The sequence below is a fragment of the Anguilla anguilla genome, chromosome 8, assembly GCF_013347855.1.
Source record: "Anguilla anguilla isolate fAngAng1 chromosome 8, fAngAng1.pri, whole genome shotgun sequence".
NCBI classification, from domain to species: domain Eukaryota; kingdom Metazoa; phylum Chordata; class Actinopteri; order Anguilliformes; family Anguillidae; genus Anguilla; species Anguilla anguilla.
Genome location: NC_049208.1, coordinates 20,991,926 through 21,011,627, shown reverse-complemented (window position 1 = coordinate 21,011,627; position 19,702 = coordinate 20,991,926). Strand labels below are relative to the sequence as shown.

Here is a 19,702-nt window from a genome sequence, read left to right as displayed (position 1 = left end):
CAGGGATGTCTTTGAAAAATAATTTTAAAAAATTCCATGGAGGGGAGGCACAGCAAACATTCATATTCAAGTTCCATTTGTTTTAAAAGGCATGCCCTTTGCTGTTATGAAACCCTTCTGTTATAAATTCCAAAAGGTACAGCCTTTATATGTTTGTTAGATATTCTCTTTTCCTCAATTTTTGTGCACCATTTATTTTCCTGCTGCTCTCAGTACAAGATCACAGTGTAAGCATATTGAGTGCAGCATATGTGGGCTGCAGATCAGACCCAATCTGTCAAATGCCTCACAGTAAGACAAACCAAGAGTCTAGCAATGTTTTTTGTTGCTTAATGCAGCAAATAAAATAGCATTATACAACCCAATGATTCAGGCACAATTTGTCAAATAAATAGAAATGCCATTTTTGTCCCAATGCAAACAGTTCTGTCAGATTAATTGTGCCCACTTCTGAACCCACAAACTGTGCTTAAGAAGATCATGAAGCAACATTCACATTTCTTTTTGAGTCAGGCCTGGATTCAATACATATTTGTTGTCACTGAAGTGACTTTGACAAATAAATGGAAGTTTATTTTTTTATTTTAACCCATTGAATACTCTATGTGTGGTGCAGAAAGAGACAATATTTGGAAAATACCCGCTTTGTAGTATTTACAATTTGGTGTATCACTTCAGGTCTAATTACTACTCAAAATTTCACAGCACAGATCACGAGTAAGCAAAATGAGTGATTCCATTTTGTTTTGGAAAACTTATTTCACTGAAACAAGACTAGGCAAGCCTAGTTCAGCCAGACCCTTTATACAACCAGGGGGAGAAATCTCTCCCAGAAACTGAATCATATGACTGCATCATATGGTGCTGCACCCTTGTTCTCCTGCAGGTTCCAGAAGACACACTCACCCCATTGAGAATCAAGGAGACCTAGACCTAAATCGTGGGTCTAATTTTTGACATTCTGTCAAATATGTTTCAAGAATAAGATCAAAAAGTTAGCTTATATGAAATGTCTGTGCTTGTGCTTATTTAAACAATACTCATGCTGGCCTACACACCACACAGCTGGCAGATTTAAAGTTTTCACCTAACATATTTTTTTTTAACCAAGTCCGTCACATTTTCAGTCACCAGATAGCTAGTCTAGTCTTCAAACAGCCTATAATGACATGACTGAAAGAGCGGATCTACTCACGGACCCGAGGGAAAAAAACCAAAATTATTCATATCATGCCACTGAGTTTCCAATTGGAACAGCCAAATGAATGCAATACCAAGACAGCGGAACAACTTGGGAATATATTTATATATACATATATACACACATATATATATATATATATATATATATATATATATATATATATATATATATATATATATATAAGCACTTGAATCTAATATTTATGATTGTTTTCCACACGATTTCCATGTGATTAATACATATTTTTTAAATATTATTTTTAAAGGAATTGCCTTGGTGAAAACAAACAGTACATAGTCTAGGCTACTATCTTTAGGCTAAATCGGTCTTGCATTAACACATCAGTGTTTATTCTAGGCTAATGAAGAGCTAGGCTTATAGTGAGTAGTTCACAAAAACATATTTCATATGATATGATCTGTCTGCTATGTTAGTCTATAAATTAACAATAGCCTGTATTTTCCTGCGTACTTTTATTCTCTGTAGCCCAAAACAGGTTGCATATGCAGGTGTTGTTTACAAAACATGATTGCACATAGTGCAGGAGACTCACACATTTTCTCCTGCGAGCATCACGCAATTGTCACCCCCTCTCTTTTTTAATTGCTTTGGGTTGGAACCCCTGTCAAGTGTAAAAGATGGTTGACTTCATTTAGCACATTTATTCTCTACAATGCCTCATTGTATTGTTGTCATCCTCTGTCCCCTTCAGTGCAGTGCGCACGAGAGACACACAGCTCTAGGCATAAGGCATAAAGGTTTTGCTATCTTAAGCCATGTCTACAATGTAGCCTAGCTTTGTCTATTTTAATGTCTTTGTTGTCCAGAATGGCTAAACAAAAACATCTATAAAGTAATGTCTCTAGCCTATCAGCCTACTAAAGACTGATAATTATTGGAAAGGAGACAAAAATGGGGGCTTATTCATTTATTTTAGTCCTGGCATTATGCGAGAAGTAAAGTTCAAGAAAACTTTAGAAAAAAATGCACTGCAATGCCTTTAAGTGGGGCTGCTGGAAAACTGGCATTAGGCACCCAAAAAAGAAAGCACTCGAGCAACTGCAAGGACAAATCAGATTGTCATTGTAAAATAATGTCCCACCACTATGGGTAAATACACATATATGCACACTATAACTCCAGTGAATACACACTTTCTGTCACATTATCAAAATGACTATCATTCCACCTATGCCATGTGCTTTATAAACAACAAAACAGCAATGGTGTGTATATAATTTTTTGCATTACAGAAACTAAATTGCCTTACTTGACCTAAAGAAACTGCAGTAGATGAGTGTTAACACATTAATTCAGAGCATTGATAACTTTCCTGTACTTTTTCCTCCAAAATGAAATGGTTTAGTCAGATTTAAATAGGCTCTTGGGACTGTGCTTCACGCATGACATGTTTTAAATGCATTAGGTATTCAAGTCACAACATCCAACAACTAATGTTCTTTGGCACTACATGTGTTGGCAATCTACAAATTTTGAGTTTTACAAAATATTAATGAGATGGTTCAAATATGTTCCAGTAAAATTCATATCATGAATGGTTGCTCTTTTATTTTGGTGCTGAAATATTGAGTTCCTCTCAATCAAAGCAAGCAGTCTTATAATGTTTATATATGATAATGAGAAAGACATTCCGTTCAGGAAATTTGTAATGCGTAATTTCCAGTGTTTCAGAAAAGGAAAGGTTATCCTGAGAAATCCTTCCACATTATGCTTAGTGTACACATGAAATATGTGTATTTCATAAGCTCTGAATAACTCAAATGAATCGTACAAAAGTCAAATGCTTTTAAATAAAAACTGCGCGTGTTTTTCTTCATGTGTGCTTTTGTATTTGTCTATATGTGGGAGAACTGAAGTGAATCGCAGGATTTTCCTTGAACATACCACTCATATCTTCCCACAATGTCCAAAATGTTGTTATGCATTTCATATATCTGGGATAACCTGTGGTGTTTGATAATAAACACTATCTTAGTGCCCAGAACAGTACATGCAAACTAAGAAGTGCATTTATTTTATGTATGTGTTATCTCTAGGTTTATAGGTAGTTAATCTATCTGTAGATAAGTGAATCTTCATGTACATACACACTAGCAAATAGGTAAAAAGGGTTATGAGAATCTATTGGTGGTCCTGATTTGGATCCTTTTGGTAATGTACCAAATTCAATGACCATAACACTACAGACTGCTTCTGTTGAAAACTAAAGCCATATGTTCAACAACGGCAAAGACAGCCACTTTGAATCAAATTTGAGTTTACATGCATATGTTACTGCATTCAAACTGGCATAAACCTTTTTTCTTTAGTTCACGGGAATTAAAATCCAGCCAACATGTTTCAGTTAAGAATGTTTCATTAATTATATGTGTGCACTAGCACAGCACACAGTGCAGTTTGCTGTGATGAAAGAATACTGTCATTGAAACACACCGAATGTCCTTGTGCAGAAAGAAATGTGGAAATGTGAAATCATGACAGTTTCTCACTTGACATTTGATGGTCAGCCTTTTGTCCTTGAAAACTGAAAAAGGTGACAGTTATGATAGTTATTTTCCATCAGTTGTGAAAGGCTCAAGCTGTTTCACTGCCGTAGGCAGCCTGTGAAAACAGAAGTCCATCTAACAATAGGAAGTCATATTTCAATTAACCTCGGATGAAGTTTTCAGCCAGTTAATCTCAATTAACCTAATAATAAATAACTGCAATAGCCTGTGGAAACAAGTAAACAGCCTCTAATTATTCCTTAATTATTCTTCAAATGAGTCAATGAGCTTTTGGGCGTATCACTATAGGATTATAATTAAATTATGAGGACATACTGCCATAGTTAACATAGATGGCTGAAACATATTACTGTATAATATAACATTTTATGTCTTTATTTAATAGGGACAGATGCAATGATGCAGATACACTGTTTAAAACAATTATCTGAGGCTTTGTATCATAACATTTGTAGCTTATAGTAACTGCTCATTTCCGATGTGTGTCCCAGTAAAATCCAGTTTTACCTATATTGGTTTTTAGTGAACTTTAAACTTCTGCGAATGACCTCAAATGGCACTAAGTAGTGAATAGCCATAAGTTAAAAAGAATATTTTACTTCACGGCATAGTCACCAAAATTTTGGAGTTCATAAAAAGCCATATTTGGCTAAATAAACAGGTAAATGAATTTTTTTCCATTTTCCAACAAGTGAAGTATAATCAAGCTGGTTTGGGACAAATTGGACAGAAAGGTCAAGGAGAAGCAACACACAAGTGCAGCACACCTGTGGGAACGTCTACAGCACTGCTGGTGTGAACTTTCAGAACCATATGACTGCCCCTATAGAAAAAAGCACATGGATATTCTCTGCAGTCATTACTTCAGAAGGTGCCTATTTTGATGAATTGAAGATTTATATATATCTTTTTTTTATTATTATTATTGTTTTAAATAAAAGGTTTTTTAAAAAAATGTATTGCTTGATTGCAATTGTGGATGTACTAAAACTTTTGACCAGTGGTGTATTAGTACTGCAAATAAATAAGATCTGATTGACATGATATAACATTATAACAATTTAATTAAAAAGAAATTACTGCAAATTGAGGATTTGCACATAATTGCATCTCTGATGCAGTCTGTCAAAGAGACGGATTAGCCCACTATAAAATACTTTGGGGGGGGGGGGGGGTTGATAGTGCTTCCCTCATTTACCCTTGTTCATTTTAGTGCTGAGGTTTTCTGGATTGACAATCAGTCTATAAATGTGTCTACGGCAAGGGCCTAATTTGTAACAGCCAGGATTTCCCCCATTTAAAATCATAATGTGGTGCAGCAAATAAAAGCTTCTCTCAGAGTCACTATAGACCATATAACTTTATCCATCAATATTTTTACTACTTGCAGGATTGACATAAGGAAGTCCATTCTGAACTCTGAAAGGAGTTACAGAGGGAAGATGTTTATGGTTTTTTGCACTGCAAACAACCACAGGTAGAACAACATTTCACCACAAGCGAACCAGGATAGATACGACCTATTTACAATCCTGGCTGCGCCAACATAGAATATTCCACAGTCTATTCCAAAGAGGTATAGATAAATGAAAACAAAACTATCTTTGAAAATTGAAGTCCAGCAAGTAGCATGGGGAAGAAAAAAAAAAGATTTACAAGTGGTTACCTTTCAGAATACTTCCAGTCATAAAGTATATTTTGGTCTCCAGTTTCCATTCATGCTGTACTTCAATATGGAAAAAATGGGCCCAAACAATTTTTTTTCTTCATTTCTTACAGGAAATGGTCAGGAGTTGAAGACAGGCTCTCTTTATCAGCAGTGCAGAATGTTGATCCTTGAACATGTGATTGAAGCGGGGAGTGGGACATACCCAGTGGGAGGATATAGTAGGAGGATCTTATGATGTATCTCTAACACTGGCTAGTATTTTAAAATACTAAAAACGTTAATAATAATACTAGTGAAATTAATGTTTCACAATGAATTTTTGTACACTTTGTGCCCGTTGTAGTGGGGTTTGCTGCATCTGTATCTATTCTAGGCAAAACATACCCACACCCAGACACGCAATTCAGTAAACGCTGGGAAAATGCAAACATTAAATACATTAATTGATTCTCTACTCTTAATGTGAGGCTCAAAGAACAAGCTCGATAGCTTATAGAAGTCAGCTGGCAATGTCTGAATATATGCATCTTCAGATGTGTTCTGTGCCCCACAGATGGCTCATGAATTATACATGGGAATTAACAAGAGAAAATTGTTTTCCAGGTGGGTAATAAATAAAAATAATTGCTAGCTTGGAATGATTAGACAGCTACTTAACTTCAAGCCATGGGGCTATCTTTACCAAGCATGCATCAAATTAATGTCAGTACTGCAAAACTCTGCATCCCTGCATGTTTTCAATTTAGCGGGGTATTTACTGGCTATGTAAATGAACACAACTGTAGCGAGTTGCTGCCGGTATTTAAGATGCATCTTGCGCATGGCAGGAAAACAACACTTGTCCCGCTCCATCTCTGGTGAATTGTTTTGGACAGGTGTCAGGATACATGGATGTAATGGATAGGCACCTTAAAATTCTAAAAGAAGTTCTGTCCTTGAAAAGTTAGTACATTTTTCGGAGAGTATTCTATCAGGAATTGGAGGATAGACGACCAAAAATGTTTAAAGACAGTCATCTAAAGAGAAAACAAGAAGGTTGGAAGCCAGGGGGGTCATGGAGAGGGCTACAGATCTGGCGATTAGAAACACTAGATGGTCTATATGTGGTATCTTTTTGGGAAAACTATAAGCATTTTAAATGGTACTTAATTTTTATTAAAGAAATACATTTAATGTTAAATGTCAAATGCGTTCAGCTAATTTGCTTGCTGTGTTGACAGCCTCGTCTTTTGGATGCTCCAAGTGGTTAATGGAAAAGAAACAGCTACCGGGTCAGAGAATTTATAGTAAGCACACACCAGATTGGTCCATATGGTTGGCTATTTGCTTTGTAAAAAGCTTACCTGGATGTTAAGAAACAAATTCAGCTTCTCATCAATTTGGAAAATACAGTAACTCACTTCACGTTAAGTTAAGAAGTTGCTTGTGCATCAATGTTTACATTGTTTTTTTGTTTGTTTTCTTCATAAAAAAGACCATTACTTCATCTGAGGATTTGACAGGTCTCATGGAAATGCGTCTCCTTGATAACCATTAGTGTGCTGAAAACCTGTGTATGCATGGTATAGGGCATTTAGAGTTACTGTTAGAATTATTCCGCATCTCTGAAAAAATCTTACTGACTGACTAGGTGGCATGAATGTAACATCTCACTGTGTGTACCTTGGTTTTAATTGTATCTGACTCAAATCATTTATGAATGTAACTGAAACAGCGAATGACTACAAATATGTAAAAATCTGTGCTAGTGCTAGGCTAAATAGTTTTTGATCTAAATCTGGAAACCGTCACATTTATTGCGACTCTCCCCTACTCTAACAGGCTGGTGATGTCTCCTCTTAAGAATGGCCATGCTCTGAAAAGAAGATAACACCTGCTTTTAGCAGGCATAATTACCTTCGCCGCAATGGCCACCAGCCATGATAAATCAGCTGTAGCAAGTCATATGCATACATTTCCATGCTATCCAACCATATTTTTGCAGTCTACCATCAGAACATCCTAAAATACATATGCATTAACGCAAACATGCACATTTTAGGAATGCCACATTTCTCTAATTTGACCAGGGCAAACGGAGCAGAAATAAATCAAGAAATCTGCCAACCAAACAGCTTAAAGGGAAAAGGAATAACCAAAAACCTGTCACCAATCCACCACACTGTGTGCTGCCCAGCTCCCAAAAGCCCTGAAAACACTCCTCCCCTCTAGGCCTGGAAGCTAGGCCTCTTATAGAGCCCATAATTAGGTAATGAGCCACAGCTGATGTAATTGCAATGAATCACAGCTGCGGCCATACCTGTCTGTAGTGCCCCCTGGTGGGCAGCACCCCAACTCCCTTCCTGGCATCACAGCATTTATGTATGTGTGTGTGTGCGTGGGTGAGTGTGTGGGTGTGTATTTTTGTGCACACGCACTGATTCTAGGCATGGGAGGCAAGGGCAATTGTCCACCATTCATCCACGGGGTACCAAACAAAAGGAAAAAGAGAAAATAAAAATCCATGCATTGCGTCCATGATATTTGGCGGCATGAGAAGTCCACATACCCCGGTCGGCAATCCAGCCAAAGGAAGCAGAAAGGCTGTTTCTTGTTTTTAAGTCGCAGTAACGTTTAGTCACTGCTGTCTAAAGCAACTAAGTTCAGGTATCTTCCAGTAAACAGCAAGGAAATTCCATGTGTGCTTTGAAAGATGGCTCTGATAAATGAGATGCTGTGTTATTTCTAACAGTGCTCTACGCATTGTTATACTTACTGTAACCTAAACAAATCTGGGTGACACGATGGACAGCGGTCGCCGTTAAGGAACAGGAAACCACTCCAGTTGATTGGAGCTAGGGATTTTCCAATAAAAGCAGTTCTGTCTGCCTTATTTTCAAATGAAAACCACGTGTCTCTTTCTAAAACAATCCCGTGCAACATAACCTTCACGCCAGCCAGCATGGTCATTTGTTTTCTCCTTTTTTTTTTTTTTTTACATTCGCACAGATCCAGTGGGACACCTACTACTTCATTGTTCTGAAAACTGTCAAAGATGACACACCAGCATTCATTCTTCCCTCCTTTATAGAAGGACAAGCACAAGAATAATTTACTCATTTCTAGGGAGTAAAACCATAATAACTCATAACATTTCAGAATGCTTACACTAAAATGTGATTTGGGATTTGGCTTTGAAACCCTCCTTTAGGAATCAATTACCCAACACAACAAACATAATAAAACAGAACAATGGAGAAGAACAGTCAGGAGGCATTTATGCAATCTCTGGCCAGCTGCCAAGTAACATTTGTGAAAAAAACAAGCCTATAGCTCACATGATGCAATCTGCACTGGGTTTAAAGTACGAAAAGCATTTTAAGCAGAACCTTGTGAAGTACAAATGGCTTTTTTCATTTTTCTTTCCCCTCAAACAACATTAAAGATTTGCTTTAAACTGGGAAATCTGGATACACTTTACTCTCTTGGCTCCAAGAAATGTGCGGGGACAGATATGGCACCATGGCATAGCTAATTATTGAACACAATGTCACAATGATACGGTTATCTGTTTGTGTTCATATCATGTGTGCTTTAAAATGTGTTATAGAACAAACTCCAACTATGACCTCTCAGATTATACTACAATTGACACTATATGTGCATACATACAGACATACAGTAAATAATACAAATGTATATTTTGGTATGCTCCGGTTCATATTTCTTTTTTTAAACTGTAGCTGTTGTGAGTTGTCTGACAGCCACCCATCGTGTGTAAAGTCTTGATCAGAAAGGTTGGAATGTAAAGTGGGCTGGAAAGCGTGGAGCGTTTACTCTCAAGACCTGCTAATCTGCATGATAAACAGATGTGCACCACCTTTGAGCACTCTGTCGGCAAGGTGTAGTAATAGACAATAAGGATTATAAATGGTATGGTTTTTAAAAATATCTAGGATTCTGTGTTACAAGACAAATATGAGTTACAAGGCATGTTATTTTACATCCCCTTCCCTTCTCATTATCCTCAAGACTACGCTGCTTGCTTATATAATCATCCCTGGGAACTGGGCACCAATGTTAACTGTGCACCAATTAACATGGTTCCCAAACTTAAAATGAAGGAGGCTAAAAACAGCTGTCTTGAACCTGCTTTTGATTATCTCACGGTTAACAGAGATGTCCATTTAAAGAGAGGTCATCCTTTTGCAGGCCATTCTCATTTCCCTTGATGGCAGCTAAAGTGGAATCGTGCTGTATTCGGTAATGATTATCCCATTGCCGCAAAATCCACCATTGGGTCCACAGAGAGAAGATTAGCCACCGGTCACAGCTTTTTCCACTCCAGTTGACCAGCTGGACTGTGCAGTCATCCGGTGCTGGCAGAGAAGCAATACATTTACCAGGGGAGTCACTATTGCACAGTAAGGTGGGAAATACTCTGTCCACTGGGATCCTCCCTCCTTGGTGACGCTACAACCAATGTCACACTGCCCCCCGGCGACCCCCAAGCATAATCCACAATCAAGATTCAGTTCCGTATGATGGGCTAGATCACTGCACAGAACCAAGAACCTGTTTAGCTGGATGCACTACTCCAGAAGTTCACCTTGAAAATATCATAAAGCAACCATGCTAGGTCATTACTATGACGCACTGGCAATCTGTGTCTGTGTGCACTTCTGCTCAGTCCTTGCTTGTGTGCCTATATTTGTTATTATTAAAAGTGTTCAGGATGTTTCTAGGTGTGGTCCTTTTTTCTTTGGAGCTGAAAAGCATCTTAAAAGCATGTGGCCAATTGAAGAAAACGAAGAAGAAGAACGCAGACTGCCAGTGAGTGGTGCATTTTCAGCTGGGTTATTGCTGGAAAGACAGGGTCCCCTTGGTGGCTAGCCTAATGCTAAGTAGCCGGTCAGCCTTCAGGATAGCTGCCTTTATTAGTAAAGTAAATTCAGTTATGTTTGGCAATGTTACCAGGTTAGCCATGATGGCCAGAGAATTTGCTGTGGGTCCAGCATTTCATGTAACAACTCGATTACTGCAGAGCAATATCCTTGGTCAGACGACATTGCATGTTTCAATAAATTCATATCTTAGGTGAAAGTGCAGTAGTGTGCCTTTGTTGCCACAGCGGTTAGCTGGTAGGCCACAGCCTACAGCTCTTCAAGAGTATGTCCCCAAACTGCTGAAGGGAGAAGGCGGCCACCCATCACACCACACAATAGGAGAGGCATACGACTTTGCTGCAATAGATACATGACGGTAGACTATGTGAAGATAAAAATAACGAATTGATGTGTTTGTGCATATGCGAGCTTGCCATGCTTTTCAGGCAGACTGAACCCCCCTGGTGCTGTGCTAGCAGTGGCTAGCATAAGTCCCTTCTATCACTAAGTTAAAGTTGCTGCCCTATAACTTTACTGCATGTCAGTGAAGTGGGAGTTTTTGCTTTGGGTTTGCTGGTCGAGCATTTTGGCATACATGTGACTACCTGACGGGTATGAATGCAGCTATTGTTGCATTTTTGAAAGAGACACATTTCCAACAGTCTGCAATACAGTGTTATAAAGCTACCGACATAGCTAGCCAGAGCGAAATATCTTTGCTGTTATGTTAGCTTCATCATCTTGGGGGTGTAGGTGGGGTTGAGAACGGAGGGAGGAGGGGAGATTTTTTTTTATTGTAAACACAGGAGCAAAGCAAGGAAAGAAATCCTGCATATTATGAATTTAATGACAAAATAATTAAGAACAACTGAAAGGCATTGAGTAACTTCAAGGTCATTTATGAGGTCAACTACTCAATCTCAAGTTGGTGACAATCACATACAGCCCCAAATAAAGATTATGAGCTTCAGCAAAAACAGATGTTGTCAAGTTTTTTGTTTTAGTGTAAAAAATCTGCATGACTAAAATCTGCATTTCATTGCCCTGCCTATATCAACAGTATATCAACAGGAAAGCGTAAAAAGGTATGCACAAGCCATCCATTTACTTATACGCAAGCTTCTGTCTGCAAAGTTTCCAGCACATGTTTCAATACTGGCAGTAAAACACTGCTCTGAAGACTGCTCATTGTTCAAAACCTGGAATAGGACTCAGGAAAATGATAGTGCTTCTTTTCATCTAGACTCGAGGTGTAATTTTGGATTAGGCCTTCCCCAGAGGAGGATCATGGGTAATTAGTCTGTGCCTTACGATTATTTTTGAAAACTATTCCCTCTCCATTGGCTGAACTCCCAGCCACCAAAGTAAACACAACTCTCACAGGGGAAGCATGCACATTCTTATTTACAGAATTTCATTCAAAATACAGTATTCTTTTTGTTGAACTCTCTTGGCTGCAGTCCAAAAAGAAAATTAAAAAAATATACACTGTATAAATATACACTGTTTTTAACCATTCCAGTTTCACCAACACCCCCTCTTTCAAATTGCAACTTAACATTTATTCAAATCCTGTTCCCAGAAACGGATTCGGACTTTATGGACTGAAACAAAATTGTCTTTTTGAAGGAAATCACTATTCTAATATTGAGATTATTGTGTTTAGGCTTAGGTGAAAGCAATATCCACATTCCAGACTAAAATAGCACATACCTGTGCTAAGTGAAATCATGCAATATTAATTACATGAGCAGCACTTACAATAAATGACAGTTTTCATTACTGACTGAAAGCATAAATCACAGTGCACAAAAGTGTACACTGAACCAGTGGTCATAAGGCCCACTGTTTACTTCCAGTGGGCTCATAGGTTCTCACTGTGACATGCATGGTCACAAATATGCTGTCTTTTATGTAGAAATAATAAGGAAAGCACATTAATTAGTAATCACCGTGCATTTTTGTAAATCCCATCCAATGCCTTAAAAACCTGCAATATACTGTAAAAAAATACTGGCCAGGTCACCCAGCCCAACTTTTATTAACTAATTTTCTAAAAAAAATAAATTGTACAATTTTCAGCTACTTAAATGTGGTCCTTATTTCATTTATTTCCCCTAATATACATAGAAAGTAATATAACACAGGAAACTTTCATTTCAAGTCTGTTGGAAAGAGTCATCTTGACATACAACATTTACACATGCAAAGACACAATGTCCATTGTAATGCTCTGAGTGCAAGTTTTCAGTGTGTTGTCAATCCGAAACCTTGCACCATATATGAATGAAAGGGTAGTGGGTAGTTGCTATTCAGAGAAAACATTCCCTTTATATATATAACAAAGTAGAAATTACAGAAACCTTAAACTACAGACAGGCCCACTGCTTCAATAAGCCTAGGCACTCCACACTAAATAGCTGGCCATGAGAGAAAACAGATTAACGCCATTTGTTCTCATTTAAAGACATAATCACTTGGCGATTTGAAAAAAAAAAAGCATCAGAACATTTCCTTATAACTTCATTGAATGGCCTGGGGCAGATATGTTTTTTTTTTTTTTTTTTTTTTTTTTTTAAACGATTAAAATTATTTTTGGTTAGAAAAGGCTTATCTGACAGAACTGAATTAATTCCTTACTGCATTCCTTAATTAGTAGCATACAGCTCAATGAATCGGTTGTGACATTCTACCAGACACATTAATTGCTAACCACTCATCGTATTCATAAAATCATTCTTTCAATCTAGTGGTGCTACAAAAAAATTAATACATGCATAGGCAGTCATTTTAGGATGGAACAATAGTGACATTAACAGATTCTGACACTTTGTCCTGGATTCAGTCAACATTTGTTCTAAGACTCACAATTAAATTCAAGTGGATTAAATCAATTTTGGCGAGTTGAACTTCCACAGTAAAGCCAATCCAATGTAAAAGAATTAAAATGTCAGCACAGATAATTAATCATTTTAATGAATATGCAAGGCATGGAATTCAATACAATTCACATTAGCAAAAGTATCACCCTCCTATTGTCCCCACAGCTCTACCCTTACCCCACACAGCAAAATGTTCAGTGTAAAATCGACTCTGGTTGAGTCACTTTAACTATACTACACTACATATGGTCATTGTTGGGGTGATCATACTCTCTAAGATGCCCTGCGATAGATTGGCGGCCTGTCCAGCTCCCCCGACGACCCTGCCCAGGATAAGCAGGTATAGATAATGGATGGATGGATACACTCTTAGACTGATTTAACTCTTACAATTTTGTGTGCACCCATGGTCACCTCAACTTCATTTAAAGGCTGCTACTAGCAGCTTCTTGTAATGTCGGGTGGATGGGTATATGTGGTTGATTTGGTTGCTTTCTCCATGATATGGTGGAATTAAGGTTACTCTGTCAAGTTCTGATAAGCTGCTCTAGTCCACAGCCTCTGTCGTGGTACTCTACTGCATGTTATTTAATTTGAGTTTAAAAAAGAGATTTGGGAGAAAAGTTTTCAGACATCCTCTCAACCAGTTTTCACTGCGGGTATAAATCGGCACTCCCCCAAATCTGTTGTTTCCAGCAATACCGGAAATAATATTTGCACTCAGTAAACATAATTGTTTCATAATTGCTATAATTGTTCAGCAGTGTGACGGTTACTAGCAGTTTTGTAGTTTGTTTTGAGGGCTGCATCATTCTCTTGTTTTGAACTAATGTATGCTAAATATCCAGCCCAGCTCTCACTAATGAGCTATTTCATTAACACTAGCAGGCAAACTGGTAGTAACAACTACCACAGTGATGCAATATAGCTTTGAAATGGATTAGCTATAGGTATAGCTTCTTTCCTTCATAGCCACATGGTTGTCCTATACTTACTGTACTTCCTGAATTTAAGTCAAAACTGCATGTTTTGTTCTTCTAATAAATATGTTTTTGCAAAAAGGATCAGTTTATGCGACCAGTTCCCAAAGTGAAATGACCCCTTACAGAAGATTCTGCTTTCACTTGAAGCCATTTGGTAATGCCCATATCAATACTCTCAAGGGAAAAAAATATACAAGACAATTACAGTAAACCTAGCATACATTTGAACACAACAAAAACATGTTATTGCTACATTATTATACATATACCATCCATCACATACCTGCCGATTCTTTGTATGAAGTTAAATTTTTTTTTGATGTATTCAGTTTGCACCATTCTGTTTTTCCTGGAAAGGGATAGGGAATTACTTAGGTAACATCTGTTTAGGGTGGATAATGGAAAGGATATTCCTTTTAGAGACCGAAGAGAGATCCATCAGTATCATTGCTGGTTGCTCATTTTTGCAGAGCTGGAAGGTCCATATGATAATTGAAACACCAAATGACAAAATTAGATTTTTTCCGATGATTTTAATTACTGATGCTATTTCAGTTCATGGTAAACAGCAATCAAATCAGAGAATAGGGAATATATTTAGCCTGAGACCACTTTGCGACAATGCTTGAATCTAGTTTGAATGACATTGTCCTGATAAGGCTCTACTGAATTCGATAGTTGGGCCAAATTTGCCAGGGTTTGTTTATTTGTGTGCTTGTGTAACTTCCTCTTTGAAATACTTAATCTTGAACTGCCACACACAAATACATAGCTGCATTGCCAACAGCACGAATGTAAACCATGGAGAGTTTAGAATGTCTTAACTGCATATTTAGCACAGCATTAATTACTGGGAGCCATTAATACACCACTGGGACTTTTTTTTCTTCTAATTTTTAATAGCGGCCGTTTAGAATGAGGTTGCTTGTACTCAGTTATCTGGTTGTTTTTTTTAACTTAAATACTCCCAAGTAATGCAGCATAATAGCCCATGATACAGTAACACACAAGCTAATCTAAATGCCCCCATTCTAAAAAGGCTGTCGCCTGAATCAAAAATAGCCCGACAGACTGTGAAAAGTAGAAATCAAAATCAAAATATCAGAAGTATATTACAGTATATATATATATATATATATATATATATATATACAGCATGGTCTTGAAAACGCTTGCCTATTTAAAATAAATAAATAAATGTTGTCCAAACTAACACATTCATTGGAGTTACAGGATTAATCTCTTTTACTTTTCCAGGTGTATCCTGTCTTAACACAGCCTGGTCCCTGTCAGGCACCCTGAAAATCATTTCACGAGTCAGATTCTTTCCTCTCCACCCATGTGACTGTTCAGTGCCATAGCAGCCTGCTACTGTTTTTATCTCATCTCTCAGAAGGCACACATTGCACGCATCAAAGCTGAGCATCTCACGAGACACACTACACATCTGACTTGCTTCAGTGTCAAATTAACAGTTTATTACTTAATAATCCCAGTTAGTGCTTGATGATGTAAGTTTTGAAGACCCAGACACAGATGAGATGTTTCTAAAAGGCCAGGCAGGGTGGGAACACCGAGGGCTGAGCTATCTCTTTGAGGTGCCTTCAGGACCTTGGACAGTGCCAGCCTCACCTATAGTTTTGCACAGCTGGGGCTGATTAGAAATGAGGCCAGGTATTTCTTGGTGCCTTCACTAGGTGAGTTATAAAGACAAATGGGTGGACCGTGGCTATTTTATCCCAGAGCAAGGTTCTGAAGCTATATTGTTTTGGTTATTATTAAGCCATATAACTGGATCACATGTCCAATATAACCCAAAAGAGCATGTTCCATTATTTTTGTTTCATTGACTGTGTTTATATCATGCACCTAGCCATAGGGCTTTCTTTGCATGATGACTGCATATTTTGGTTAAATATAAACTCTTGTTACTTCTATAACTTCTACATTTGTTATGATAACAAAGACTAACAGACATAGCATGCACACCATTACCAGACTGGTTTACTATTTATCTCTGCCAATTATTTCACATAACAATGAGGATTCACTATAGAGACGCACATAAGGTAAGCCAGCAGTGAAGCACTACTTATTTAAGATTTGTGAGTCTTTACTCACTGCACACAAGCACAATATTGTTCTAATTTAAGTTTATTGATATGTGAAGCCGAACTGCCCTTCAAAAAGAGCCAATTTATACCTTAGCAACACAAAAAGGGTTTTTTTCCCTTACATTATCATGTAAGTAAATACTGCAAATTTTGAGCTGTAAACAGATTATGGATTAATAGAGATGGCTGCAGCTTAAACCGTTAATAACAGAATGGAACAAATCCTCGATCAGACAATAAACGCACTTTCTGAACATTTTCTATGAGTGCAAGCATAGCTGTTGTTGGAAAAATGTGATGCAGACAGCTATGACATGGAATACGTAAGGCAACATCCCAGACGAGGCAGTCAGCTATAGGGAAATAATGACCGAAGATGGCAAATCAAAAACTGACCTAGTGTTAGCGACGTTACAGTACAGGTGTGAGGCTGAATCAGACGCTGGGGAGGAAATGAATGTTGATGACACTGACAGTGTCAGAGAGTGACAGTGAGCCAGAAATACAGAGGCAGAACAACAAAAAAGAGTTGTCCCAACTTCACCATACAGGCCTTGTGTGCTAAAGTACAGTGTTTAGATAATAGCTCCTAGTACATCAGAAATTAATTTGAGTGTTTCAGCTCGTAGCTCTTTAATGGCAAGCAGCTCAACATGGCTTTAACTATCAGTAACGTCATTTTCTAGTTCAGTCAGTTTTGTTATCGCCTGGTGCCACAGAGTAGTTATTGACCAGCTGATGCAACTCTGCTTGATGTACCAATTTACACTCTCAACAATCTTCTTTTTGTGTCAAACCTCAATCATAATTTGATGAGTGTAGCATGGAAATAGCTAAGCTTTTAAATTTCATAAAGTTACAAGTTTAACATTAATATTTGCATGGTTATAGACACCCCACGTTATTCTCTTAGAAAGGAACCATAAATACTCTGTGTTCATGTATGCATGCTACAACTAAAACTTTACCTGATTAAGGAACAGATGTTTCAAAACTGTTTTTTTTTAAATAAATATTTGTTGGATTGACAAAAATGCCAACAATTGAAGTTCTTGTCTGCCAGTCTCCCCTTGTGCGCATTCTGAATTTTCATTTAATATAATCATCAAAGTATATAATTCAAATAATAAATAATGCCAGACACAAATATTCTTAAGCCCAGCTAATAAAAGAGGGCTACATGTTTGCTTCACAGCCAGGACAGTCCAAGAAACATACAGAAGGATCCTCACCTTCAAAGGAACTAACCTGAAATAAGGAGAGCTGGAGCAGTCAAAGCTCAAAAACAACACCTTTAACTGATGGTGAATGACATTTCAGCATCTGAGACATCTCCCCGTGATGTAATCCAGGTAAGGATCCTTCTGTATGTATCATATGCATATCATATCATATAGTGTTTTCTGAAATAATTTCCAGAGGTGCAAATGTCACATGATAAATTTAATGTAATGAATGTTATGTATCTCCTCTGTCATTCACAAATCACATAATCACAACACCATTTTTGGTGATACTTCCACATTTGTAGATAATAGCACAAGGCAGTGAAACCAATAAAGCCTAAACTGGCCAACATATTTACAGTGCTTCCAGCCAATATTAAACTTCAGTGGTATCAACATGAGGCCCTACATCGTTTAGCAGTTTTGATTTGATTTGCTCCAGCTGCACTGCGATTTGTATCCCCAGGACTATTTCAGTGGTTAGGTCTCTGATGGAATAACCGCAAAATGTGTGACATTCTGCAACAGGTCCCACTTCATCACACCTGTGATGGGCAACATTCAGATAAAATATGCATTGCTAATTGTAAAGCATCAGCATTTTCCAAAGTCAAGTACATGTTTGTTTGTACTTTTCGGTCAACTGCCTCTGCATCATGGTAACATTTCCTTCCTTGTTGATAGCCTATTTTCAAACTGTGATCCCAGGCTTTTTCTCTTTTTTACTAAAAGAGAGGGAATTTTGAAAATTATAGCTCTGCAGAGTCTTGTTTTTAATGGCTCTTCCACAATCTGGAAAAAAACAGGAATATGTTACTTTTGACATATCGTGCCATATAAATACTTGCAGATGACTGAGTTTTTTGGATATTAAAAACTCTGTGAGTCAGTGGCGTTCTTCTTCAACTGTGCAATTTGCATTTGATGACAAAAACCACAAGCCACAAGAGGAGTTGTCCTTTGGAAATGCCTGCAAACCACATTCTGACTGAAGGCAGCATTCAATTCTTAAATATAGCCTCTCTTGGCCAGATCTGCCTGAAGAACAACATTTTCATTTTAAATGGAAATTTTGTGTGGTACCCATGCACACCATTAAGCCAAAAGTGACAATGTTTGCCTTTTTTTGACATCACTTGAAATTTCTGTATTTTTAATGCAGAATTTAGTTATTTTTTCACTGCCTGCATACTAGCCAACAGACAACAATGTTATATAACACCTGATGGACTCCACACATTTCTTAATATCCAAATGGACATTGCTCAGATGTAAATTAATCAGAGAAAAATACAGGTTTCAGCTCAGCTTAAGGTTGTAAATCCGTGCTTTTGCAAGATGTCTATACTATACTGTATGTGTTGTATAGGATGGGTGATGTCTTTGAATATTTCATATGATTATATAGAGTACGGATTTAAAATATATTTTTAAATTATTTTCCATAAAGCTTTCTATTTTTAGAAATATAAGATCAAGAAAAGTTTTGAATATTTTTACTATGAGTTAATGCATCATCCAATAATCTAGAAAATCTGTAATATATACTTTAATTCAAGTATTGGGACAGTAACACATTTTTGGCTCTTTCCCTAGCATTTGAAATGAAGCAATGGATATAAGGTTAAAGAGCCAACTGTCAGTCTAATTTGAGAGTACAGCCCTATTTGGTGACCTGTGTAGGAATTGCAGCCCTTTGTTATACAGAGTTCCCCCTCCACGTATTTATTGTTTCTTTTACAGTGCATAAGTGGCCATATTCTCTGAGGTGCTTCGTCGGTGTTTATCTGTTTATCTGGTGAGAATGTGTATGATTTTAGTATACCGCTGCTGGGTTTGCACCAGATGTAACACTTTGCATTCTGAGTCAATATTTTGTCTCATCTCACCACAAAACCTGACTTTAATGTTTTCTTGGAAACTCCATGGCATTTTAAATGGGATTTTTCCAGTGGAAGCTTCCTCTTGTCACTCACATACAGGCTAATTTAGTGGAGTGATCACAATAGTGTTGGCTATTGGACATTTATTCCTTACCCAATGAACACTGTTGCTCTTTCAAAGCCACCAGTGGCCTCACAGTGGTTTCCTTAGCCTGTTGTGTCTACTAAGCTCACTTATGCATTTGCATTCATATTAACCCATTTAGGAGACACTCTAGTGTGAATTTCAGAACAGGGCACACAACTTCAAAAGTAGACCAAATGCCTGTGTTCAATCAACACCTGTCC

The 19,702-nt window shown here is 37.5% G+C and overlaps 1 protein-coding gene across 1 annotated transcript in view; it reads right to left on the bottom strand.

The window, feature by feature from the left end:
* Positions 1-19,702, bottom strand: part of pth1r (parathyroid hormone 1 receptor) — a 101,890-nt gene that overhangs the window by 53,720 nt on the left and 28,468 nt on the right. The window lies entirely within an intron of this gene.